The sequence below is a fragment of the Mytilus californianus genome, unplaced genomic scaffold (assembly GCF_021869535.1).
Source record: "Mytilus californianus isolate M0D057914Y unplaced genomic scaffold, xbMytCali1.0.p SCAF_7, whole genome shotgun sequence".
Lineage (NCBI taxonomy): Eukaryota > Metazoa > Mollusca > Bivalvia > Mytilida > Mytilidae > Mytilus > Mytilus californianus.
In genome coordinates this window covers 57,033,386-57,061,343 of record NW_026262723.1, presented here as the reverse complement: position 1 = coordinate 57,061,343, position 27,958 = coordinate 57,033,386, and the positions used below count along the sequence as shown (strand labels likewise).

Below are 27,958 nucleotides of genomic sequence, written 5' to 3'. Positions count from 1 at the left end.
TCCCCCATTTTTACAACATGTATAATTTGAAATCTAGTCACAATTACAAATTAACTGTTTACACACAAGTTTGATTTTTTTCGAAATTCTAAGGATTTATAACCCAGGAATAGATGATATTATCTGTATTTGTGAAAAACCTTCAGGAAATTTGGGTTCTTAATGCTCTTCAACTTCGTACTTTATTTGGCCTTTCTATCTTATATTCCAGCGTGGAATTTAAAATTTGTTCAATAATAAAAGAGAAAGTCTAACACTTGTTGAAATGTCCACCTTAAGCTTTGATCTTGTATTCAAGAACCGACAATAACTAGGTATCGGCAGAATGCGATACATAAGAAATAATGTGGGAGAACAAACAAATCTGTATAAATGACATTAGATTTTGCCTTAAAGTTTGCAGAATTCTTATCAAATATAGATTTAAAATTTAAAGATATTGTTATTGTATAATGAAATTTCATTTATAATTCTACATGTATATGCATTGTATCCTGCCATACATGTTATACTGAATCTGTAAGAATAATATGAACATGATGAAGACATACAAATTTTTCATAACGATGAACCTGTTGTGAGCATGCTTACAACTCATATACAGTCATAAATCGTCACCAAAGCAATTAAAACAGGCACTAAATTATAAATTTCGTGCCTCTGAACACTCAAACCGAAACAATAGACTTCTGAGATGATGATACCCTCGGGGACTCACAGTCTACCAAAAGTGGTCTCGACCCAGGGCTATTCAATAATTAAGAAAGGTTTTGATAATGAGATACTAAATAGTGAACACTCTTCGTTTGCTTTCCTTGCAGTACTACAGGGATTAAACTGTGTCGTGTTGTCCTGCTAAATATGAAGAAGACTGTACAATGTATAACTCATAAAAAAAAATTCAATACATTTCTATGATTTTATTTATATCGTCTGTCTCCTGAATTACGTTATATTGTAGAATACCGCTTCAGGTACGACAAACAATCATTTTTCCACATATTTCAACAAGAGAGGAATTTAGAACTTTTGAAATATTTTGGTTATATTATGAATTATTCATTTCTAAAAAAAACTATTAAAACATAATCTACTCAAAAGGAATGCCCTAATTCTAAGTAAGGATCGAAGTTCGTAACCTCGGCAAAAGTAAAACACTGACTACAGGACAGTTTGGAAGCCGACGACCTTGCTTTGAAATTGTGAACCAATACCAGTTTCATGTCAATACACCAGCTGTAGATCCCTTTAGAGTTAATTCCTCAGCTTTGTATTGCAATGCTTGTTTGCCTGTTAAAATGTACCTGTATTTTAAAGTTTAATTTACATAGTACATGTACTTTCATACTGAACACACTGACATCAAATATGTGTCAAAAGAATAACGTGAAAATACATTACTTAAACCATCATAGCTGAAATTGCTTATACCGGATGTTGTATGTTTCGGTATGGGCACTAGCTACTGGACATTGCCGGCATATTCATGAAAACAATGATCTAGTGTTCACGTACCTAGTTTCATTTCGGTAGAAGAGAAAGGGATACAGAGAGTTTTCAATGTCGGTCTTTGTGTGCCTAACTCTGAACATCGGTGAAGTATTTTGATCATATTTAACCACCAGTAACTGAAAAATCCTTACAGGAAGACATTTATCACTTAAAAAATGTTGCCAAATAAAAGAAAAGCTTCAATTTTAACGTACTTTCAACAAACAGTCGTTTTTTCGATAGGTTATAATTGCGTTCGCTTTTCATGCTAAATTGGTTTTGAGGCCGAATTAAAAAAAATCCTTAAATACAAATTTTCCACTGTATTTGATGCGCTTTCACTCAATAATCTACGAATCGGTAGGGATTACATTTTATAGTTAAAGCTTAACCCCGTAACGTTCGTCATGTGCCTGTCCCAAGTCTGTAGTGTGAGGTTGTCGTTGGTTTATGTCTATCGTATTTGTTTTTCGTTAATTGTAAAATTATTTTAATTTTTTTTTAAATTATTCCGTTAGTTTTCTCGTTTGAATTGGTTCACATTTTTCATGCCGGGGCCTTTTATAGCCGGCTATACGGTATGGATTTTTCTCATTGTTGAAAGCCGTACGGTTGCCTACAAATGCTTACTACAACTTCATTTTAACTCTGGTTGATAGATGTCTGATTGAAAAATCATATCACATTTCCTTATTTTTATATTAACATTAAGGATACCACAGAAACAAGTATTTCTGCTACCTGTTTAGATTTTTATCAAATTTGACAGATATGGATGGTTTCTATAAGATGTAGCTGTAGTTTATCGGTATCGAAAACTCGTAAATCAACTTTGAATTTACAAAAAATAGAAATAGTAGTAGGAAATGCTAAACGTGTCGACGCAACCGGTTTCTGTTTTTGGAGTTCACATGTTTCAAAATCATCAATATATATTACCACTACTATTCTAAATGTAGCAAATCAATAAATATTTCGTGTTTGTTCTTGTGCCTAATCAACCATATAAACAAGTCTTTAACCAGGTGTACAGTTCACTACTTCTTATCATAATGTCCTTATAAATATACGCAGTTGTCTGAATTATTTCAATCTTATCAAAGGGTTTATAAGAATGTCAGCCAGACAACTTATAAGTGTTTTCTATATTTTGGCATACTGTACAGTTACGATAATTGGAGACAAAAAACGTCTTCTCGAAGATCTTTCCCCTGATGTTGATACCAGACTTCACGTAATTGAAGTAAAATTGCAAAGTCTAACTTCACAAATTACAGAAAAAGATTTGTACATTACGCAGTTGCAGAGTACTGTATTGAAACTACAGAGTACTGTAAGTAATTTTTCATTCGGATTTTTTAATAATCTTCAACTTCATTTTTGACTTTGCCCTCTTTTACTGTGATTCGACAGACTCTGGAGAGTCGTTTGTGGACGAAACGTGGGTCTAGTGTTCCACATAAAGCATGTTATCTTTGATGAGATCTTTAAGTACTAAATTTTAGGTACAAAGGAATGAAGTAAAAAACGATCAAAAAAGCAAGTATGATGCATAAGTCAATGAAAGTAATAAAAAAACACGAAAAGGATATATAAATGTCCGCATTAAACAGAAAGATGGTCTATAAGATATGTCATACTCTAAAGCGCCTCCATATATGTTGTAGACTGACCAAGATTTCGATATCGTCGACAGCGACATGGAATCGATATCAATGTTGACCTCTGACAATTATGACAAATCAATATGTCGATATCAATATCTACACCTGTAGTAGATCAATAGCAGAGTTAACTAATAGAACTAATAATAAGGCAAGTTAAAACTATCATTATCAATATGTCCAAGAAACGATTAAGACACGATCCGAAAGCCACCTAAACAATATTTGATATCGAAACCTGTAGTGGATGAATAATAGATTTTACTAAGAAAACGAAAATTATAACTATCATTATCAATATGACCAAGACACGAAAAAGTCACGATATCACGATATCAACGATATCGGATAGAAAGCCATCTAAACTGTAAGTTAATATCGGAATAAGGTGGTTATCAATATCGAATCGCTCTTGCCTTTATTGTGACTCCATCCTCTCCTGAACATCCTCCTGAGTCTAGAAACGTTGTGTATAAATAACTGAGGCTTTATATTGCAAGTTTGGCTGCATCTGTAGAAAACTTATTTTAAACGGAATGGCACATCCAAATTCTTACGGTGATTTTGTTTACTAAGCCCGAAAATTATGATACAATCCGGGAAAAATTATCAATCTTTTAGATACAAATATTGTAAAAGAATGCAAATTGATTGTTTTTTATTCGTATGAATATTGATTTTGTTATCAGTAAATTAAAACAATACTGAATATTATTGTAATACACATATGCACTTTCACGGTACTACAATATATCGATACCTATAGTTTTACATTGAACCAGGTCATGTATATTTTTCTCTGTCTGTTTATGACCTCTTTATAAATACTAAAGCCATTGAATGTTTGATATGTACTGATTGCTATTTTAGATTTAGATACATGATTGTTTTATTATTTGTTATTGGCTTTCAACTAGATGTCAGTTATTAAGAGTACTCTCATATTTGTACTTTGTGTCTTTTTTGTTTTTACGGATGTATATATACTCTACCACGTCCAGTCTGTTAGATGCTTGTCTTCTTTGTATCAATCTGATAAAGGTAAATCCCTTTGCAACTGAAATTTATAGATTTTTCTTATGTAATACTGTTACACAACTGTCCCAGGTAAGGGGAGGGTTGGCGCCTTCAAACATGTTTAACCCCGCCACATTATTTAAGTGCCTGCCCCAAGTCATGAGCCTGTAGTTCAGTGGATGTCGTTGATTCATGTTTGTCACATTTGTTTTTCGTTAAAAAATTTGTTATAGATAAGGCCGTTGGTTTTTTTCAATTGAATTGTTTCATATTTTTCATGTTGGGCTATTAATAGCCGACTATACGGTACATGTTTTTCTCTTGGTTGAATGCCGTACGGTTGCCTATAACATGTGTAATGGCTTACATCGAATTTATTTGAACTTTGGCGGATAGTTGTTACATTGGCTATCATTCCTCATCTCATTATTTTTATAAATAAAATATTTGCTCTATCAAACCCCAAATATCTCTCACGACAAACATTATAAAATCTTCAAGTATTGACGAGATTCCTCACTAGTGACAGAAACATGAACAGGCAGAAGAGTTTGAGCACTCAAGTCAATACCAACATTAAAAAGTTTTGATTTGAAGATATGAAAAAGAATGTTAAAAAAACTCAATTGAGAAACACTGTCATTTTTGTATTACATCACACCGACACCTTTTGTCGTGCCAGCAGTGCAGTACAACGAATCATCATGACTCTGTTACTAATCCAGAGATTAATTAAGGAACATAATTAATTTAATTCCCGAGATAATCCGTTCTTTACTGAACTCTTTGAAGTTGTTGAGAATGAATAATCAATCTTATCAAAAAGCAATGCGACAGAATTCTTCTTTTTTACCGATTTTGATGGGTTTTATTTTGTTTAAAAGATGTAAAATATCATTATAATACATTTCGTATGTTTGAGATCGTGCAGTAATGTCAATTAAATGCAACAGATTCTTTAATATTAAAGAAAACCCATAGCAAGAAATAATTTTATTTAATACAGTCGTTGCAAAGTCTGCATTTTATAGTTTCTCACACAGCTGTAAGAAATATGCATGAAGGTAGATTAACTGTATACTACCATCTTGGATTGTAAAATAACAGTACACAATTGATCTAGTTCTGTTCTTTAAACTGCATATTTTGAGACAGATTTGCAATTAATGCATAAGACTGTTTATTTGAATAAAGAAAAATATGAGATTTATTGCATTGTTCAAACTTTATTTTAGCAAAAACCAAACACTTGTGTTTGTGCGAATCAATATTTTCAACTTAACCTTTCCAGGGGAGATAACTCAAATAGTAAAATTTTTGTAAAGGAATGTTAACTAAATTTCCATTTTTTACTTTTAACAAGAAAGTGTTCGGTGACATATTTTTTTTCTCTTTATTTTCTTAAAGCATAGTATAAAACCTTTCTTCCCATATTTTATTTCACAATTCTATCTGAATAATTTCTTTTTATTTACAAAAAAGTGTTTTTTCATGAATAATCAATGCAACTTTGGGCAATTTTGCGCGACTTGTGGTTTGAAAAATAGCTCGATGACCAATACTTTTCAATATATTTTTGAAAAACTCATGGTAGAATCTACATTTTGGCAAAGTATGAGAAAATTCTATCTGAGGAAATATATACCGATGATCCATAAAATTATTATTCACATGATGCCATTACCATGGTTTATGTTTAAATGAGAAAACCAGTCATAAATTTAAAATAAATTTTGAGTGGTACACTTTAGTCCACCTGGGTTAAAACGTGGGTTAAAAAAAAGAAATATATTCTACGTTGAATTTCATACTTCAGATAGATACAAACCCATGTAACCATTCAGAACAGTTGTAATTCGACATCAAAACAATTAAATAATAGAAAAAAAATAAACACTTTATAAATTTCGTGCTTCCGAACGCTCAAACAAAATTTTAAAGCCAGGGATGTATTAATACGTAGGCACGTTATATGAGTTATATGACTAAAAAGGACATAAAATATTCATAAAAGGTCAACTAAGGCAGTAAAAAGTAAAATAAAAAAAAATACCGAACTCCAAGGGAAATTCAAAACGGAAAGTCCTTTATAAAATGGCAAAATCAAAAGATCAAACACATCTAACGAATGGAAGGAACACAACTGCCATATTTCTGACTTGGTACAGGCCTTTCCTTATGTAGAAAATGGTGGATTAAACCTGGTTTTATAGCTAGCTAAACCTCTAACTTGTATGACGGTCGCATTGAATTCCATTATATTGACAACAATGTGTGAGCAAAACACTCAGACATAATAGGTAAAAACGCTAAATATGGGGGCACAGCAGTCAACATTGTAATATAATCTTAATCACTATAAAAACAAAGAAACACAAAATAATATATAGACAAAGTACATAAGCAAAAATGAAAGACAAGAATTCACAATTGACCATAGCACAATAACACAAAGGCGGGAAGTATAAGTACCGAGCCACGTCTTAAGTATGTAATCAAAAATGGACTAAACAGTAAAGATTAAAAATATACAAGGACAAACAAAGGGGAACGTTAACACGTAATTAAGAAAATAAACAACGTCAGTACCTAGAATCTATACTTCACGATCATCATGTACTATTTGTGAAGTTGACACGGAATTTTTTCCAACAAGGTCTTGGTATCTTCCAATGAACTTTTTGAGAAAAAGGTCGAGACGTTCTTTGACATAACCTTAGATCATATACTTTCTGCTCAGACACTGGTGACGTTTTACAAAGTCTGAGTAGCAGCTGCAAGCTCTTGAATACCGAATGAGTTGGGAAATGTATATCCCATATGCAAGTGAAGTTGGTATATTGCTGCTAAGGTGGGGAAAATTTATAGTTTCAAAATTAAAATCGTCTCGCTTGTCATATGGTATTGAGATGGCTGCTTATGTCATGAAAGAAGAATTTAAGAACAATTATATGATAAATCATGTCAGAACAGTCCACCAACAGTAGTCTCGACTCAGGGCTTTCAAATTATTGAAGTCAAATAAAACGAATTTGTTGGAACTATTATATTAAAGAAGTAATTTATCCAATGCATGTATATATACTTAACTAAGTCCTGTAGACGAAACGCGCGTCTGGCGCAAATACAAAATTTCAATCCTGGTATCTATGATGAGTTTATTTACAACCACTGGGTCGATGCCACTGCTAGTGGAGTTTTTATTCTCCGATGGTATCACCAGCCCAGTAGTCAGCACTTCTGTGTTGACATGATTTATCATTGATATGGTCATAATTATAAATTAACTGTTTACAAAACTTTGAATTTTTTAAATACTAAGGCTTTTCTACCTCAGGAATAGATTACCTTAGCTGTATCTGGCAAAACTTTTAGGAATTTTTGGTCCTCAATGCTCTTCAACTTTATTTGGCCTTTTTAACTTTTTTGATCCGAGCGTCACTGATGAGTCTTTTGTAGACGAACCGCGCGTCTGGCCAAATACAAAATCTCACTTCTGGTATCTATGATGAGTTTATTTTATATTTATTACGAATCCATAACATATAATCGACAAAAAATATTTCATTAAATAAAACCTTTCCGGCTTATGACTTCGTGCTTTATTGTCGAAGTTGACTGAACTCGACCTTTATAAACAATCAACACAGAATCTTGGAGCACGTGAAAAACAAGTGAGATTATAGACATGCAATGTTTATATATATTTTGTTAATGTCCATGCGTTTCAATGTTTTAATTAAACATTTTCATAAAAGTTGTTAAATGATTTGGTTTATTAAATGGTTCTTTGAAAATCAAATAGCACTATTTATCTTCCAGTGCACGTTTTTTTTTTACATTCAATCGGTAGCTTCGGGCTGTTTTCTGCTTTTTGATTGGGTTGTTTTTATTTTTACAAATCTCCCGTTTCCATTCTCTATTCTATTTTAATCACGATGTTTGCGCAGTGTGATTTTTGAAGTTCTATCGTGAGGTCTCGTAGTTAAGGTCACTGCATACGGAAAAGATACCGGCGAATTAGAGTAAGGGAAGACAATAATTTAATTGCAGCACATTTCTGAGGATTTTGATAAGATAAAGGATTTTCTTTCAAAATAATGTTCACTTACACGTGTTTTATAGTTAAATTGAGCCATTCAAGAATATAAATATAAAAATAACGAAATGTGGTATGATTGCCAATTAGACAGTTATCCACCAAAGTTCAAATGAAGTGGATGTAAGCAATTATAGGCAGCCATACGGCATTCAAATGACTATACGGTATAAGAAAATCACATGCCGTATAGTCAGCTATAGACGGCCTCAGCATGGAAAATATGAGACAATTCAATTGAGAAAACTAACGGTTTAATTTATAACAAAATAATCTACTCAAAATAAATATGACAGACATGAACCAACGAAAACTACTGAAAAACAGGCTCCTGACTTGGGACAGGCACATACAGAATGTGGCGGGGGTTAAGCATTTTTGAAGACGCCAACCCTCATTCAAACCTGGGACAGTGGTGTAATAGTACAGCATTAGAAAAAAACTATAAAAATCAGTTGAAAAGGGCTGAACTTATTTTATTTAAAGGATCGTATTTGAATTTCCGGCCTCGGTAAACAACAATACTGTTAAAAGTAGGATGTGCTATTCCGTTTGAAATATGTTTTGTACAGGGAGAGCCAAACTTCCAAACCAAATCTTTGTATCTATGGAAGAATTTAGTCAAGGTTTTAAGTAATTTGTGTAGTAACGAAATCTCTGACTTAAAAATTTACAAGTAATAAAATTGAGAATGGAAATGGGGAATGTGTCAAAGAGTCAAAAAGACAACAACCCGACCATAGAGCAGACAACAGCCGAAGGCCACCAATGGGTCTTCAATGCAGCGAGAAACTCCCGCACCCGGAGGCGTCCTTCAGCTGGCCCATAAACAAATATGTATACTAGTTCAGTGATAATGGACGTCATACTAAACTCCAAATTATACATAAGAAACTAAAATTAAAATTGATACAAGACTAACAAAGGCCAGAGGCTCTTGACTTGGGACAAGCGCAAAAATGCGGCGGGGTTAAACATGTTTTTTGAGATCTCAACCCTCCCCCTATACCTCTAGCCAATGTAGAAAAAACAAACGTACAACAGTTCGCACAGTAAAACTTAGTTTAAGAGAAGTCCGAGTCGGATGTCAGAATAGGAAACAAAAGAAAATAAACAAAATGACAATAATACATAAATAACAACAGACTACTGGCAGTTACTGATATGCCAGCTCCAGACCTCAATTAAACTGATTGAAAGATTATGTCTTCATCATATGAATATCAGGCACAATCCCTCCTGTTTGGGGTTTAGTATTATACCATCATAAAATATATGAGAAGAACATAACCCGTGTCATGCCAACAACTGGTTTTAGAATAAATATGTTTAATTCCGATGCAAAGACCCTATAAGTGAATCAATATTAAAGCCAAAATATGCAATCTTTAATGACCTAACAACAGTATCGTAACTATATCCCTTCTTAATAAGTCTGTGTAAAGGTTTTGTTAGCTATTGAGGTGAATACTGACATTTTTGTGCTTTGTAAAGAATATTACCATAAAAGATTGGATGTGAAATACCCGAACGTATAAGATGTCTGTATGTTGAGTTATATTTACGAATGCTGTCCTTATACCGATGATAAAATTTAGTTAATGTTTTGACTAGATTATGATGTCGAAAACCCTGGTGTAATAATTTTTCATACATAGATTACGATCAATGAAATCCAAAACTTCACTTCAGACTAAGGTACAGCAAACGATTTGGGATAAATAAACACCGTATGATAGTGTCAAAGGAAAATCACCATCCAAAGAAAATTAACAATAAAGAAAGAAAAATCGTCCCTTTTGTCATAAATTTTTGTGGAGAGTTTTTCGTATAAAACTGAAACATGTACATCCAGGAAAAGACAGTTATTGCTGTTGATATTTGATTTATTTAAAAAAAGTTCCTTTTGGTAAATTTCGGCAGTATATTTAGAGAGCTATTGATTATTTAACGAAAAAAATAGCATCAAGATAACGGTAAGTGTTGATAAATTTAACAGTTGAATTGAAGTCAGACGGGTCTTAACTGAGCTTGGCCATAAACTGTGATTCATAACAGTACATAAAAAAGTCTGCTATGAAAGGGGCACAAGTTGTGCTTATAGGCATACCTACAACCTGTCGATACATTTTATTGCCGAAACGTACATAAATGATGTCAAAGAGAATATTTACAGCGTTAATGACTTCATCACACCTCTAGTGAGTATATCTAGCATATTTACCTTTCTTATTAGAGAAAAAGGTTTTACATGAGTTGCAGCAAATACATTTGCATTCAGATTTTTTAAACGACCATATAAGATTGAGTGGAAGTATAGTAAAAAGAGTGGAAAAGTCAACACTGTCAACCGAATCAAAAGTTGATGATACGTTCTTTGATGGTAGTTTATGAACTAGTTAAAATCACTAAAAGATTAGTAGTAGAACACTTACCAGAGGCAGAGATGAAACAATATTTTACGATTTTTTGTGTGTAGTTTTTACTATATAAACATATTTAACTTTTTTTAATTTGAAGTATCATATGGCTTTAAGAGACGTCTTGACTATATCATGTATAGTGAGATACAAAATAATGAATACTTATTATTTGCATCTCTTGGAGTACTACAAGGCTTAAATGTTGTCTTGTTGTTCTGATAATTATGAAGAAGACTATACTAAGTGGAACTCGTATGAAAATTTAATACACTTCTTAAAGATTACACTAGATGTAATTCCCTTTGGAGTTAATTCCACATGTTTTTACCGCAATGCTTGTTTGCCTGTTCAAATGTCCTTGTGTTTCTAAGTCTATTCGACATAGTGCATGTCCTTTCATACACACTGGCATCAAATAATTGTAGAATGATTAACGTGATAAACATTATTTTTTTTATGATTACTAGTAACTTCAGATGAAGGTAAATCTGCAAAAAACCATCATAGCTAAAATCATTTGAACCGGATAATGTATATTTAGGTATTGACATTAGCTACTTGACATTGGCTTAAAATAAGTTGATGAATAGAATGCTCCAATGTTCGCGTACCTAGTCTTATTTCGGTAGAATAAAAGGTGATACAAATTCTAAAAGGAAAAGGGTAATAATATTGCTAAATAAAACAATATAAAAATGAAGAGATGGTTGTGATTGCGAATGAGACAACTATCCATAGACAAAGATTTGAACAATAACAGTTCACCATTACTGATATTCAACTTAATTGGAAATGAAAAACACCTTATTATGATACGGCATATTGGAATATTTTAGACGTAAATTACCAAACTAACACTTCTTTATACTGCAAATACACCAACCCCTTTACATTGAGATAGTACCCCTTCCCCCCATCAAAAAAATAACTATTATAGAGATGTGACGTGACATTGGTGTATTGATTTTCTTCTTCAGGTCAATCAACTTGAACGTGACAGAAACAACCAATCAGCACAAATTCAAGCAGTGCAAAAAATAGGTAAAACAGTTTTGTCATATAAATACAGTAGTTTACTGATAGTCAAATTAATGGAGGCGGTGGTTTTCTTTTGTTGTTGAGTATAGATGAAAGATTGATTGATTGATTGATTGGTGTTTAACGCCACTTTCAACACTATTGTGCTATTTCGTGGCGGTCGGTTTTTATTGGTGGAAATAGCCGGAGTGCCCGGAGAGAACCACCGACCTTCGGTAGGAAAACTGACAATCCTAGTCAATTAAGATTGGAGTCGAGTGCACCTGCCCCGTGCAGGATTCGAACTCACAACCTCAGTGTTGACTGGCTAGTGATACAATAGTTCGACTACTTAGACCAATCGGCCCGAGGCCCCAAATATAGATGGAAGAATAAGGTCAGCTATTTGTTCATTGCCAAACATACCACATCGCCTTATTTTATATAAATGGATTTTGTAAGATCAGTCTTTATCCACAGCAATAAAAACCTTATCCTGAACGAACAATTTACTAAAATATCAGTCCAATTTTATGATTTTGGCGCCAGTTTTTGTGGCCTTCGGTGTTAAACATTTGATGGTGACTATACACGTTGCAAGTAGGCTAAAATGGCCTTGAAGTTGTTATCTCTTACGTCATTTGGAAATTGGTTGATAGTTTTCTCATTGACAATCATACCACATTCTCTTTTTTCTATATTGATACTATTTATTTTGTTACTGTAGCTATCTTAATAATATCTTAACATTAACACCTTACATATATTTTAAGTGCCTCGATTTTGCCTGCAGCAAGGAAGTTTGTTATTTACTCTGACAATACAAAAAAACAAATGCATCTATAGTACGCTATAGAGAAACAATACACTAAAAATCCGTCGAATAGACATGAATTTGGTTAGTCTTTTAAGGTTGTTCGCTACTCTGATTCAAAATAACAAGCTTTTTAAAAGACTGTTTTAAAATGATAGTATATAAATAAAGGAACTAAAAAAGCAGAAAAAAATAAAGGGTCCTTGCGCTTGTTTTCGAGATATAAGTCATTGAAAATTTGGCGGGAAATGATTCTCTCTAGATTTTTCATACGTTTAACATTGGCCGCTTTTTTGTTTCAAAAACTATGAAAAAATAACAAGGGTTTTATAAGATTTTCAAATATGGCTTTTTAAACTATATGCAATAAAATTATGAAAAGAAAAGCAGGGATTAGCCGGCAAAATTTTTAAATGGCAATACATGGATAAAACCAGAGGATTCCGAAAATCTGGCAAAAAATCAAAAAAAAGAGGAGCAAACATCCTTTTATCTCTTTTGGTAGCATAGCTCCCATAGTTCACCATATCTAGACATCCTCTGCTTTCAAATGTGTGTGTTTGAACGTTCCTATTGAAGGTTAATCCAGAAAAGCGCGTCGGACACAATGAAACTTATTCTAAAGTGTTATTTTCATTGGGGAATACAACGCAAATTGAATATAATCGAATTCGTTTAATAATTTTAAGATTTGTCAAGATATTGTTCTCGTGTTTTAAGATCTACAGTAACAATATTGCAATATTAGCCAAATAGCCTGTGTTTCAGTAATGGCATACCTTTAACGATACATCATGTCTATATATTTTCCCTAAAGAAATTAAACAATTGTCCTTTTGGGTCTTATGCACTCAAACATTTTATGATTTTGACTTTCCTCACTTTCAACTTTAGGTTTATACATATATCTAATGAAAGCATTCCCAGAAGCACTTTAGATGCTTATAAAATTTATTCGGCAATACCGATTTGGTATCATACATTTATGTACTACCACTTGATCAAATGATGATGGAATATCAATTTTCGAGGGTAACATCCACCCAATAGTTCCAATGTTATATATTTTGGCTTTCTGATTGTTTGGTTTTCTGCTTTCTTGAGGTTACCCCAGAACACATATGTCATGGATATCATGCAATCGGCACCATATGTTTTTTTATAATACAATTTTACAATCAACTCTTTAGATATTGACAATATGTCGTTAAAAATATCTGAAAAAAAAAAAAAAAAAAATTCCAATTAAGGTTATCAAATATCGGAGTCTATGTAAATTGTCAGTAAAATGACATACAATTCTAATTAACACATTTCTTTATTTCAGTAAATACGATGAATCCGGGATGTAAGTATATTGACTCATCATAGATAGCAGGATTAAAATGTTGTACGCCAGACACGGATTTCGTCTACAAAAGACTCATCAGTGACGCTCGAATCTAAAAAGTAAAAAAAAATCAAATAAAGTACGAAATTAAAAGCATTAAGGACCAAATTTCTGAAAGACTTTGTCACATACAGCTACGATAATCTATTCCTGTGGTAGAAAATCCTTATCCTTAGTTTTTCGAATTTCAAAGTTTTGTTAACAGTTAGTTTATAATTATGACCATATCAATGATAATTCTCCTTAAAATATTTTGAATTTTTAAAACATAAGACTATCAGGTACATCGACAGTTGTTTTTTAATTTTAACAGAATCTATAATCGAATAATACTATTTTTTGATATTCATGAGTCTTTTGTCATAGTTTTAAAGTATAGTCTCAAATCATTTCTAATATTTATCCTTCTAATTGTACATGCAAATGTTTCCAATTTTCATAACGTCTTCTTATTTTTGTTGTTGTTGTTGATGTTGTTGAAAAGGGGATGGTAGGTTCTAAAAAGACGACAAAATGAAACATCTTAATTCTGCATTACGCGATTAAAATTTATGTAATAATATCTATTTATAAATCCAAATATAGGTCCGAAATATGCAATGTTAAACAAAACCACTAAAACAAAGTCCTACAGCATTATAAACGCTTACATTTGATAATACTTGCTTTAGTCAATTCCTTAATTCTATAATCAATTTTGAAGACAATTAAGCAGCCTATAATTTTTATTGTTAAACAATAGAATAAACATTAAGAAAAAAAATGAGTGCTATATTTTTCATTACACGAAATGTAATGAAAAATATGGAACTTATTTCGATTCTGTCAATGGAATTTTCAGACAATGACTATTTTTTATACAATTTAAAACGACAAAAAAGCTCAATGCTGTAGCCATGAATGTGTACCATATTATTTTTATTTCGATTATAATTATTTTTATTATTAAGCCATTTATCATACGATATGGCCAATCAGTTTGTTTTATTTAAGGTCAAACAGGAAATCATGTCCTTATTGATGCAAAAGGTCATGCACAGTCGGCGTCTACTGTTATCCATTTTAATGAACAATTTGATGAAATACCAACTGTTGTGTGGGGCACTACAGGTTTAGATATTGACAGCAATCACAATACTCGTTTTGCATCATCTATACAGAGCATAACGAAGGAGGGCTTCACATTGGAGGCACACACATGGTCGGACACCGGAATTTACCTTGTGCGAATACAGTGGATGGCTTGTCCAGCTCACATATAAATATATTTTTGTTGCTAGTCTTTAGTTTATTACTTAGGTTATTATACATTTGAATGTCAATCCGTTCGAAATTGTTGTTGATGTATTTGGCTTTCAAATCTGTTGACCTCGAGTGAACCTTGAAAGCTCACTAAAACATATGTTTTTGTATAAATTTGTTAAAAACATCTACCACTAGACGACAGTGCACACACGAGTCAATTTAAGGTATCTAAGCCATGATTTTTGTCTTTGCATCACGTCTATTTCCTTGGAGGAGTCAGATGATAGGTGGAAGTGTTGTCTGTTCTTCCGTCCAACTTTTGGTCAATATTGTTATTCTTCTAACGGATAAGGTATGAATTAAGTCCGATACATAAGTAAAGTTAAGTTGTTCCCCCGATGACCCCTGATATACATATATAATAACTTTATTATTATTTTTTATGACTAATCATTCGTTGTAGAATAAATGTTCTTCATCACAAGGAAATTTCCAAACACATACTTTAAAGCGTAGTAAGTTATAACACGATAGGACAAGTCGTATGGAATCGAACGTTTGAAATTGAATAAATTATATCCTAAATTCTCACAACATTAGGGTATTAAATTAAATACTGATCAATTACTGCATCGTTGCTTTTTACTGTATTCGCCAAGTGATCCAGAATCAATCCTTGTTAGAAACATAAACATTTTTCGTATTTTAAAAAGTGAATGTTCGTGAATGTATATGACATATAAGTCAAACGAAACACTAGGAAAAGACCAATGTTTTCACATTACATGCTCTTATAAGCTGTTTTTTGTTATAGAATTGAAAGCTTCTTGAACGTTTGAATAATGACAGTAATGACTCTATTGCAAGAACAAAACGGCCATTAGCGTCAAACTGAGGATACTCTTTAAAATTCCTTTATAAGCTCTACGTAGATGTTAAGTAAAGACGCAAGCGATTTTATTTGTTGTGTACATATTTTATATGTAAAGTTTTTCTCAAAGTCTGTAATTTTATAAATTGTATCAATTCCCTTCATATTTGAGCTGGACAACAGACTTAAAAAGAAGAAGGGTTGAGTTCTAAAAAACCTGGGAAATTTATCTTGATGAGATAATCTCGAGCTCTAACTCAATCTTGCCTAAAAGAATTGATATCATTTGCTAAATTCATTCACAATTCTTTTATAGGCAAGATTGATTTAGAGCTCAATATTGGCATATTACATAGACACGTGTCTATTCTTGAAGACCATGTGTCTACAACCAAAGGTCTTTTATTGTTTGGTTTTGAAAGGCTGTTGTCTCAACGACTTATTCAGTACATATTTGTCCATTTATATATATTTTAAAAGATACAAGGTAAGATGAAAATCAAGTACAGATCACTAAGTTATAACACGGGAAAGTTATTAGTCGAATAAATGGTTTCTTTTTCTCTTTATCATTATCTGCTTTTTTAGCTGAATGAATATGATTTAAAGGAGTATGCACTTTACTTAGAAGATTTATAACAAAGCGGTTACACAACCACACAACAAGCTAAACAGTTAATCAACGGTTTTATACCTGCCATAGACACATTGTAAGCAACTATGAGACTCAAAGTAATGTCATATCTATAATTAGATCCATTAATGAAACGAACATTTCGCTCTTTTATATTTTTTTTTAGACATAAACGCCTCTGATAAACATAAAGCAACCTCCTTAACAAATGAAGCTCTCGTTTTGCTCAATTACATCAATGTTTTACAAGATAATATATTTAACTAATAGAATCTCAGTAATCAACTTTAAAATCAAAACTGATGTTAAGTTGGTTTTCTTGTTAAAATTTGTTTCAAGTTCGTTACTCGTGAATATTGTCTTTGAAATGAAATAGATTTAACGAAAGTAGATTAAGTTTCTATAGCATTATATCATTATAATTGGGACAAAATGGTCATTTTATTTGATATTTTGCCTTCCCGAATTTCATTTTAATTGCTTCATCATAATTATGCCAATAATATCACGGAAGAATGATATTAAAGATAGAAACTATCGGTTTATCAATATTAAAAAAGCAACCCCAAGAGACAAACTGTTGATAAATTTGCATGTCAAACTCTTTCAAAATTAAATTGTTTTGCTTGATAGTGTATTGGACTTTAATTACCTAGAAGTATGAGTCTTGAAATAACATTTTATTAGCAATACATTTTAATAGATTTAATAGCAGAAATTGTTTCTTGTAGGCCAACGGATAATTCAAATTGAAAGATTAAACAGCGTGTGGGCATTACAAAAAATATGGTTGCACTTCTTTTTGGTCAAGTCATTAGATATTGAAATCGTTTATTTATAGGAGTGTTTCATCGTAACAGTACACCAGTACACTGACCAATTAAAGATACATGAGATCATCTAAAAAATAAAACAAAAATAGGCAAAAATTACGGGGTGTAAAGGAGTAGGTTCGATAATGACCCAATATGAACCCCTTTGTTAAAATAAGAATGTATTAACCATTATCATGATACATCAAACATAAAACAATGACTTAATAAGACTTAAGTCTCTGTTGGAAATTTACGAATCTGCGAATGTTTTCACAAAAAATCTTACGATTAAAATTGATCTTAAGTTATACTGAAATGTGTATGACTTAAGAGTATTTTTACTCTTAAGATTTTTTTGTGAAAAGAGCCACAGAGTTTTTCAAGACGTCAATATACATGATATATATATAGCACAGCTTTGATTTTCCTCGAAATTCAATGACAACAGGTTTTTGGAAAGTATATGTATAGCGGTCGATGAAAACGATATTTTGACATTATGTTTTTTTTTATATCAAATTACATATCTTACTTGAATATTTAGAGTATCGAATCCTGTGGCCTGCACTATATATTTCCTACATAGAAATGTGGTTGAAATCCAGACTTTGTCAACTCTCACATGAACTGACATTATAGAAATAACACATAGCTGAGAGGGTGATAGAGCAGATTGTTACCTCGAGAACCAACCGAAGCGAAGCCAAGGATGACAATGTCTTTTCGAGAGGTAACAATCTGCTCTATCCCCCTCACATCTATGTGTTATTTCATTTATCATACTGAATGTTCTGTTATTACTGTCGATTAAAAAAGTTATAAACTATAACGTCTTGTACATAACAACCATACGTATTTGATAAAGCGCTCCATTGTTCAAGCGTCTACGCGAAGGGTGATAGAACTATTTGCCATGGGATAAAGTAAATTATCTCCCTCGTATTAACTAATCAAAATCTAGCAAGTATAATAATATCCAATGAACAATTTTACTTGTCAAGCAAATTTGTGTCCTGTTCCATTATGTTACAATTTATCAAATCTTGCAGAATTTTTTCTCCCTTTTCTATGTTGACAATTTTCTAACGTTTGACATCTAAACATATGATCAAACCTGTTTGGACCACATATTTAAACAGGATGAAGAAAAACATAAAAAAATCAAGGTCACCTCACATGCAAAATCTATAAACTAAAAAAAAAGTAAATTAGTTTAATCTTTCCAAAAAAGTATGGAGTGCTTAGCAGTATCATAAATGCGTAGGTGTAATATTATTTTTAATACAAAATACTTCTTTTTGGCACGTCACATCATAAATTACGAGGTGATGACCGCTAGATTTTCATTATTTGTGCTGTTATGTCATTTTTTGTCCAATTTTCCATAGTGTATAACATGTGTTAGCATTATTTACTTTGACAGCCACCCCTGCTCCAGAAGTGTTTGTGTCTTAGACTCTAGGTATTCAATATAAACCTTGGCACCTTTTCCTTTGGTTACAGAACATTTCGAGTTTATCTAAAGATTTAAGCTCTGAAGAAACGCAAAAAAAAAAAAAATCAAAAAAATCATCGTATTCTGAAAATATCTCAAAATTGCAAGACTTTGAAGACTATAAGGTTTTCTAATGCCTATTATTAAGGCTCTTGAAATGTATCTATTTACGAAACGATTTGAAAAAAAAATTATTGAGAAAGTAGAAATTCAAGGCAATATTTATTAAAAAGAGAACCTCGTCCTTTACATGAGCTTTTGTTTTGGTGATTTTTAGAGGAAACAGACACAGTTTTTTGTTTTTTTTATCAGAATAATTTTATTTAAAAATTTCGAATACACTCAATTGGGTTTCAGTTTCTTAATTATTAGTAGTATGATACAATGTGCGAACTAACAATAAATATCCTCCTCCGTTTTGTAGGTCATAAATAAGGTAATCTGAAAATATAACATAATGTAATTTAAATAAAAAATAATTCGGATTTCCTTTATAAACTGACACGCGCAACTATTAGTTCTAGTAAATAATTTTATTCTTTCTAATGAAATAAAGTATTTCTCACAGATAGAAGTCAGTTGGTACTGTCCATTCCGTCGCTTAATTACAAAGCAACAGTAAAACATAAATTGATGCTTAAATTTCCCCATGTTCCAAAGGTTACACCTACAATACGTGTTGTATTGTTGTACTGTTTTTCTAAAGCGTCGTTCTAGACCTATACTCATATTTTGCATAGTGTGATACTTTAATCAATTACTTTTAACAAATAATTATTTATCATATACTTGTTGAAAATAATGGTGTAAGTGTACCCCTTGATAAAACTAATTTATACATATATTTATTCAATAAATTTGAAGAATTGTCTTAGCCGTGTGATATGACTTTTGTTATCAACTGCTTCCTGTATATATCAACTGTTTCCGGTTTATATCAACTGCTTCAGGTTATTATCGCATGCCTTTCTTTAACGTAATCGCAAAGCATTTCGACGTCATTCTGCAAATTCCGGAAAACAAACCTCAGTGGTACATTTAAGTGAAAAAGCTCTAAGTGGAATAACAGAAGGAATATAAGAAACAGGAAAATATATTATTCAAAAACGCAAAACAAATAATACAATATAAATGAATTTTATAAAGTTTTAAAAAAGCTTTCATGTCTGTATGGCTTCTGCTGAAGTACAAAATGTATATGACAAACAGAACATAACATGTCATTTTTCATATCAGACCCCTTATCAGCCCATGGTCAAAATCATCCCCTCGAACCTGTCGGCTCTCGGGCTGATATCATGACCTAGGGCTGATAAGGGGTCTGATTTGAAAAATGCCATGTTATAATCTATATATATCAGTCAGCATCGACAAAACGTATCAGAGATATGCTATGTTTTCGTTCATACAATCCCGTCCTTTTTCCTCGATTGTGAAAACACCCAACGAGACTCACTACCGAATTTGTACAAACCATGAGCACACCACGAGTGCCTAGTATATAGAGCAGGATCTTCTAACCTTTCCGAATCGGGAGAAGCCGAGATAATTTGAAGTTTTTAGTTGGGTTCGTGTTGTGCAGTTTTTAGTTTTCTATGTCGCAAAAGGAATGCGTCATGAAAGATTAATCAATGTTAAATATCAGCGTATATCAGACAATATGTGATCCTATACACCATATACATCGGGTCTCGAATACTATTGCTCTCATTTAATTCAATCCGAATTCTAATCATCCATATATAATTTCGGCTCCCCTTCCAGACGTGTTTCCAATTTCATAACTCATTTGAGCGTAAATAATCTTTGGAACATTATCATGAAACCAATTAGAACTAATTGTGATAAAATAATAATTTTAATAAGGCGTATATTGACGGAAACTAATAGCTTTGTACCGTGATACGTAAATTCTTACTTAAAAACATTTCAATCCAGTAACATTTAATTTCAAAACATAATGTCAAATGAATACAGATGAAACAAAAATGATAATTATGTAAAAATATATGATTCTTAACTTAGGATAGATGCTATCGTAAGCATCTTTGTTACGAAAGTCTTCTAAGGTCAACACAATTATTTTTCTTAAAGTACAAAAATATCAGCAAGTTTTACTGAAATACGAACAATTGGTTAAATTAATTAATATGACATTGGGAAACGGATGCTTTCTTTATAGTCTAAAATAAAAAATAAAATTGAAAATGGAAATGGGGAATGTGTCAAAGAGACAACAACCCGACCATAGAGCATACAACAGCCGAAGGCCACCAATGATTATTTTCTTTGTTCCACTGTATACTTCGATACAATCGTATGTAAAACATTATATGGAAAAGAATTTGAAATTACACAATTAAGCACTTTAACAAAAGAGTAAAATTTTAACTAATGTAAAAAGAAATTATAACCGGTGTTGGAAGATTCGCGAGTTTAAACATTGCACAAAATATATTGTTCACTACGTATGAGTGCGAGTTTCTTAATTAACCATCAACAAAACTACCGAAGAGTCAACAGTTTAAAAACAAAAAATGGAGCGCTTCAAACCAAAAATACACATAAGCGAAAAGCCAAATTCGCCAGGCTACGTTCGAACATTACGATCCATCATCATTGATATCGACACAGTGGTAGAAAATTAAAATCACAAATAACGAAGGGCCAAGACTTTCTAAGGTCCTTTGCTACACGAGGTTCGATCCATGAAAAATCTACTAAACAAATCAAACTATTATTAGATAAAGAATAAAACTTCATAAAAAAACTCAATTGAGAAATTATCAAAATGTATGTATGCCATATAAAAACTCATCCAAGATATCAGGCTAACAATTGTATATGCTAGACGCGCGTTCCGCCAAAAAAAAAGACTCATCAGTGAAGCTCTAATCATAAAAGTAAAAAGGCCAAATAAAGAACAAAGTTAAAAATGAAATAGATTTTCAAAAATTCCGAAAGGTTTTGCCAAATACAGCTTAGGTAATATATTCCAGGTGTAGAAAAACCCTCGTTTTTCGAACAATTTTCAAAATTTATTTAACAGTTAATTTATAAATATAAAAATATCAATGACAAGTCATGTCAACACAGACGTATTTCATGCCAATGTCAAAGCTCTGACTACTGAGCATATAAAACCGTCAACTTCTATTGGCACAATCATTCCAAGAGGTATATTATCCATATCAAGCTTAATGTCACATAAATATTGCGAAGTTTTGTACGAGTTACGTCCCGGTGACCACAGCTTGCAATTTCACTGGGGCAGTTACAGAATGGGGATGTTAAATCTGATGCCTCGTGTAGTGAGAGCGCCATGTTAAGAACCCTTGGAACAACTTTTTGAAAGGTCCGTAGGTAACCTGGTGCAAAGCAAAATTTCTGTCCCTATCCAATTTACCCTCATTTACTAGCGGCAGTCCAAATTTCCCCAACATTCATCCCGAACGGTCTCTATGACAGGACCTACCTATTGTAGTATTGTTGATTTGTTCTTGTCCTGAACATGCATTAAATATTTGGCACTGGACGTTAAGCAACAAACAATCAATCAATCAATCAGAAATTAAACAAGCGTTTAGTATATAGTTTCAATAGTAGAACTTGGTTATCTTGACGAACAACTAAAGGCATGTTATAATTGTAGCCCCGTCCTCTAGTGTTTGCACAACTTAAAACGAGAGGATGTTTCCACCGAAACAAGTCATTGGGTTGCAACTAAAACGAAGATAGTGAGAGGATTCACACACTTAATATACAATCTTTGTAATTATTGCTCTCTATATAAAATTTATCCTATTAGTTATGAAAAGTAAAACATATTATAAGGATTTAGAAAAGATAGTATAAGAAAATGAATCGCAGCAAAATCTCAGCTGCTAAAATTTACGATTTTAATTTGACTACATATATTTTTACGGGTACATTCCACGGCTTATCAGTCTGAAACTAAGGTAATCCACAATTTTGAATTCAGCAATTTATAGGAATACGATGTCCTCAATAATAAACACAATAATGAGATATATAACTGAAAATCTCCATTTTGTCAAACTGTTTTTCATTCTGAAGCGAAACTAAAGCATAAGCACGTCAACGAGGCAGAAACGCAACGTCTGAAGCGAGAATAAAGCATAAACACGTCAATGAGGCAGAAACGCAACGTATGAAGCGAGAACAAAGCATAAACATGTCAACTAGGGAGACACGCAACGATACAAATAAACATTATTTCATATCGGTTAAGAATTAGCTTCTCTTATTGGATAACAAGGGGCCACATGACATTCTTTATTCTTCAGTAATAATTTCTATCGGTCTTTAACAGAAAAAAACGGATCGGAAAACCGGTCGTTAACAGAATTTTACATGTTAATGACCGGTGGGGCGTGGTTTCTCTGTTAAGAGAGATGTCCCTTTAATAAAACATTTTCCTGATTTTAATTTTATATTGAAGTTGTTGAATTGTTTACCATATGTTTTTGTTAATTATAAAATTATAGAAAACTTTATTTTGTTTTCATATACTGAAAAATTTTATATAAATGAATGGTAGTGACTTAGAGTTATCACTATGATTGATCTTTACTCTTTCCTATAGAAATCGTACAATAACTTGAGTTTGTTTTGAACAATTTGAATTTATGAGAATTTTTAAAAACATGGTTCCTCAATGAAATAAACATAATAGTAATTGAAGAACTGGTCACTATCGTGATACATGGACTGCCCGTAGGACAGTGGTATTGAACTGCGACAGCGATAATGATAATATTGTTTCTGTCTATGAAGAAATAACATCAAAAATGTGGTGCACACTGAATAACCCGCGTAGCTGGTTATTTAAAACTGTGCACCACATTTTTTAGGTTATTTCGAATAGACAGAAAGAATATTACAGTCAGTCCTTATAATTTAATTCTAAAATCAATTTTTAAGGAGTAAATCATGAAAAAAACGTGGATGACGTCACGGTCACATGACAAAATTATGTCTGTGAGCTGATAGACAAAACATTTTCAGCCAATCAAAAGACGTGTTACATCCAAAATTAAATTATTGTACTTTAAATCCAATGAGTCAATAGTTTGGAAAGTTTTCTTTTTGATGAGAGAATCTTTCTGGTTGTTGAAATACTAATCAGGACAAGAACATCAACTTAAATAAGGGTTTTTCCGATTTATATATAGATTTATATTTTACACACCGCATTCGACATGTTACTTTCGGTTAAAAAACCCAACATCCTTTGTTTAAGTAAAAGTGTGAATAGAAAAAGTTAACATTAACGGAATGAAGTATTTGTATGGTGTATACATATCATGAATTTTGTAAAACTGAATACGACAGCAAAAATAATTATGTTTGCGCGCAGCTGTTGATTACATTTGCGCGCATTCAGGTAAACTCTGGTAAATATAGGTAGATTATACGTATTTTTTTTTTTTTACTATTTTTTTTAGCAGGATAAGTTCGTTTAATTGTGCACAAGCAGTTAGTCCTGGAAATATATAGTATACAGATAAAAATGTAAAAACATAGTAAATCTAAAGATTAAAAGTACTGATTCTACATGTCGTATGGTGCACAAAAATACATGTATGTGCTGAATCAGATTGATTAGTGTAGTGAGCGTGGAATGATTCCGGGCCGTGTGTAATACGCCTGGATTCTGCTGACGGTGGAGGAAATAGGGAATCTGGTGGAATACTTTTGCAATTATTTACGGTGCATCGCCATAAAATATACACTGACTTAAGTATTATGTCGATATGGAAACTAAATCCATCTTACATTAATGTTTTTTCCACCGATTTGTTTCTGAAAAACTTTTACAAATTGACTTAAATTATTTATTACAGCGATTACTATCCGGTAAAACAATGAAACAGAATACTATTTACTCTGAAATATGCACAATTAAGTTACTTGTATTTCTTAACGGAATTACTCATGATCACTGTATATTTTTTTATAATTCAATATGAAAAATACATAATTTAAATTTACAAATATGTTAAAAGTTTATTAAAACTACAGTCATATTTATCATGAATTATCTTTATTTTACCTGTGTTATCTTTAAAATGAATGCGCACAAATGTAATAATAAAAAAAAAAAGAAATTAATCCCTCGTTCGGACATTCATCACCTGAAAATTCGACGATAAATATTGAATATAACGATGTCAAAAATGTTGTTTACCAAAAATACTGAATATTGTGTCGGTTCTACAAGGAAAATACAAAATTGGTGAACATTTTATTTTAGCATCTTTGAATTCCTCATTCATTGATATATGAAATCTATAAAAAGGACCAACCAGCAAATGTAATATGAACCGGATCGTCTAGAATATTAGCGATACTGCGAAGATAAGGAAACAAATTATAAAAGTCCTAAGATTTGCGCAACGTTACTAATATAAGATGGTCACATGCGAAGATGGTGTTATAAAATCGTGTTGACAAATATTTCGGCAGAATAAATAGCCTTCGTCAGTGTCAATAATTTAAACAATACTAGTTGTTTAAGTAAAATAGCTCAGTAATACAGGTAATTTTAAGACTATAATTATTGGTTTAATAAAAAAAAATGAGCCTCATCAAAGAAAACTAAACTCAACACTCTATTTACGTTATCTATACATAAAAAAATGTCAAAATGCAGGATAAATTTAGATTCTTATATTGGTACCAGTGGATTATAGGATTTATCCAATCTCGATAGTTAAATTATCGAATTTTAACTATCGAGATTGGAAAAATCCGATAATCCACGAGTAACTACGTAAGAATCTGTTTCTCTAATCGGATAATCCATGAGTAACTATGTAAGAATCTCTTTCTCTAATCCAATTATCCACGAGTAACTATGTAAGAATCTGTTTCTCTAATGATAATCAAGTAAATTTTCATTTTTGATAAACGAAAATCCCTTTCGAGTACCTTCCATATTCCACAAAGTTGTCAATTTCATTAACACCTGTTAGCACATTTTGATGCATCCAGTGAGCTGATAAAGGTTATGACCCTTAAACTCATCCAATCATCATCTGAGATCATCCGCAAATACCCGTTGATTAAATTTTTATATTCAATGGGACCGGAAAGGGTTAAATTGCCATAGAATTAGAGAAATATTTAAATCTATGGACTCAGATTTATAGAATAAACTAACAGAATGGTATAAAATAATGGATTGTCCTTTATGATCTATGTAATGTTATACCTTTGATGTCCGTATTAAACATGGATATATCTTGTAAACAAAATCGATAACATATACTGTACTTCACTTTTCATTGCATATCTAAATATGTATTAGATACAATACAAAGGTAATAAAGAAACAGGCCGGTAACAACCGTTGCCGGATAGTTTTTCTGCACGAGTAGTCAGGTCAAGGTCCGAGGCGATAGCCGAGGACCTTGACCTGACTACAAGTGCAGACAAACTATACGGCAGGTTGTTTCCGGTCTGTTTTTAGTTACCTTTGTTTTGTATCTGACTTGTACGACGTTTCAAGAAGGAAGGAGTACATTTTGCATTAGAAGAGGTAGCAAAACTAAAGATATTAGAAACTTAAATGGCCATATACCAGTTAATGTAAGTTACAGTTTAAACTCATTTTTTTTTTTCTCACTTCCCTTCAGCCGTAAGTTTTTTCTCAAAAAATTCAAGAATCTAATAACTTTATAAAAAGAACCATTTCAAGTTAAAGGTAAATGTTATACACATTTGAGACTTTTTGAGATGCAACTTCGCAAGTAAGTAATGTATAAAAAATTACCATTTGATTTTTATTTGGGGAAAAGGGTGGGGGGGGGGGGGGGTGAAAATAAATTTAAAATAAACAGGCTTCATCCTTTTTTTGTTGAAAGAATGCAATGTGCCATTCCAGCCCCCCCCCCATTCCCCCTAAAAAAATCGTAAAAATCGTACGTTTGCCGCCAAATATGTGAATTCAATATATATGAATTCAATAAAAATATAAGTGTATCAGAAGAATGAATTTCCTATCTCATTAGTGAATGAAATGTTATGAAAAAATGGATTTTGTCTTGTTATTTGATATATGAAGACATATATTTTGGATTAAAAAAAATGTTCATGCTTATAAGTTTTTTTAAATGTCTCTGATAGTGTTGATCAGGATTAAACACGTGTCATTATATGATCCAATCAGAGCTTACCGTCCAAAATTGATGACATAAGTTGAATGATTTTCTTCAAGATTTGCTGCCTATTTGAACATGTATTACACCATAGATGTATAATGGGATTTTATCTTTTGATTAGATTTGATTTTTTTTAAATATATTTCCTGTCTTTTTTATTGAAATAGAAACGTTGGTACCAGCATTTCTTTCAGCATTGTCCAGAATACTATTCATATATATATATATTGAAAAAAAAAACATTTACGGACCGACCATTTAGCTTCAAAAGGGGGTGTGTTCTTTTCTGAGTAAGAAAATTATTTAGTTTTTCAACTATATAATATATTATATATTTTTCTCATAAAATTGGGGATCAAAATGTTTTTTTTTAGGAAAAAACCATAACCCACCTTTTGAAGTTAAATGGTCAATCCCTTAATGTACTAATATGAATAGTTACTGGAATTGTTTGAAAAAAAATATAGTTATTGATGCTAGCGTAAATATTTTAATTAAAAAGACAGGAAATATGTCGGTGAAACAAAAAGTTCAAATCTAATTGAAATTTAAAGTGCCCATGAACTCACCGATCATGCACGAATGATTCTATTCATAAAAAGTGTCCGTGTAACAACTAAAATGTGTCCGTGTATCATCTAAAAAGTGTCCGTGTAACACCCGTTAATGTACTGTTTTTCTATAGCTCTGCTGGGGGCAAAGTCGTACAAATCTATTCGAGTGCAACATTTTAATTGTTTATGAACTGTAAAGTTCATTATCTGGTCCTTGACCTTTTGGAATTTGCAGTGTTTGAA

The 27,958-nt window shown here is 31.9% G+C and overlaps 1 long non-coding RNA gene across 1 annotated transcript; it reads left to right on the top strand.

The window, feature by feature from the left end:
• Positions 1–2,624: 2,624 nt before the first annotated feature.
• On the top strand, positions 2,625–13,871 carry LOC127707838 (uncharacterized). The gene is made up of 3 exons (XR_007985040.1): positions 2,625–2,824; positions 11,672–11,735; positions 13,853–13,871. It is a non-coding gene; the product is annotated as an uncharacterized LOC127707838 (long non-coding RNA).
• The last annotated feature ends 14,087 nt before the right edge of the window (positions 13,872–27,958 follow it).